Here is a 1,473-nt window from a genome sequence, read left to right as displayed (position 1 = left end):
CTACTGCCTTGTACTATAGCAAAATAATAAAAGCCCCACTGCTCAGCCAGATGTAGCTGTGCAGCCTTACCTGCTTTCAGGCACTGTATTCAACATATAATCATCATAATTTTTAGAAGCCATCTTTAGAGTGTTAAATGGTGCCAGGACACAAGCCCAGAATGGAAACTTGCCTGTCTATCCTGTCAGTTTGTTAGGATGGGCCACAGCATACTTCTAGTGTGAGTCCATACACAGGTTGCCTCCACAAGAAACAAAACAAATCAGTTCTGAAGCCTTTCTCCAGTTCTAGGTCTGTGATTCCCATTCTTCTGGCCACAGCACTGAACATGACCCATCTGATACTACTTTTTCTCTTGGCTTTATTTTTTCTTCATTCTTTTCTTCCTTTTCTTCAGCTCCTTCCTTCCTTCCTAAGAAAAGGAGTACCTTTTGTCTAAGGATAAAAATCTTTTATATATACTATTTCTGCAAGGCAGAGGAAATCTTTAGGGCTTTCAGCTATAAAAACCTAATTTGTCAGTTTTTTTCCCCCCTCCCCATCTCTCTTAATGGATCTCTTACGTATTTATAATGTAGTCAGTACCACAGTATCTAGGGACCTTATAAAGAATTTATAGAGCAAACATTTTTTTTTGCAAACATTTTCTACTTCTCTTCTGGCTATTGCCAATCTCTAAATCAGGCTGTTCTCTTGGATTTGCATAGGAAGGCAAGTTGTCTGTTTTATACTCTTAACACAGACTGTCTTACAGTATCCTGGCTTTGTGTTTGGGATGATAAAACCAGGTTCACTGGGAGTCACTTTAGCAGTTATTAACTACACAACTGTCTCTAATAAGCAGAGCTGGCTGTGTTTGCCCATCAGCATCAGCACTGGCAGTTCCTTAGCTCCATGCAGAGTGGTATCTGAGGTAAGAGCCCAGAATATTTCACAACACCTTGAAGTGACTATATAATTACTATGTAGAGAAAATAATTCAGTGCTGGTGAGGAGTGAAATTTTAAATTTCTGTGTCACTAGCAGTAAGTAGCTGGATGCTGCAGGCACCTGTAGGGAATATCTTCCTCCTCAGTATCCCAAAGATTTCAACTGCTGCCTGAAACATGACCAACCCCTCACAAACACCTAAGGTGTGTGCATATGATTGTGTGAGGAAGTCATACTCATTCAGTGCCCCAGCCTGTAAAGGTGAGCTCTGTGAGGGCCTTTACTGATCCAGCTTTCTGGGCTCCAGCACAATCCAGCAGTAACAGTTTGATTTTGACTTCGCAGTGGTAGTGAGCAACGTGTTCCAGAGCCAACAGAGACCAGGTGAGGGCAGTGCTGGTGCAGCAGGTAACACTGATCAATGCCTCGGTGCCTTTCTTGATCCAAATCAACAGGCTGAAATTTTTGCTACACGTGTTTTCCAATAATAATGTATCTGTGTAACAACACCTAAGGAGAAACACTCTTTCAACACTGACAGA

This window comes from Aphelocoma coerulescens, chromosome 1A (genome assembly GCF_041296385.1).
Source record: "Aphelocoma coerulescens isolate FSJ_1873_10779 chromosome 1A, UR_Acoe_1.0, whole genome shotgun sequence".
In the NCBI taxonomy this organism is placed as follows: domain Eukaryota; kingdom Metazoa; phylum Chordata; class Aves; order Passeriformes; family Corvidae; genus Aphelocoma; species Aphelocoma coerulescens.
This window is presented reverse-complemented; position numbering follows the sequence as displayed.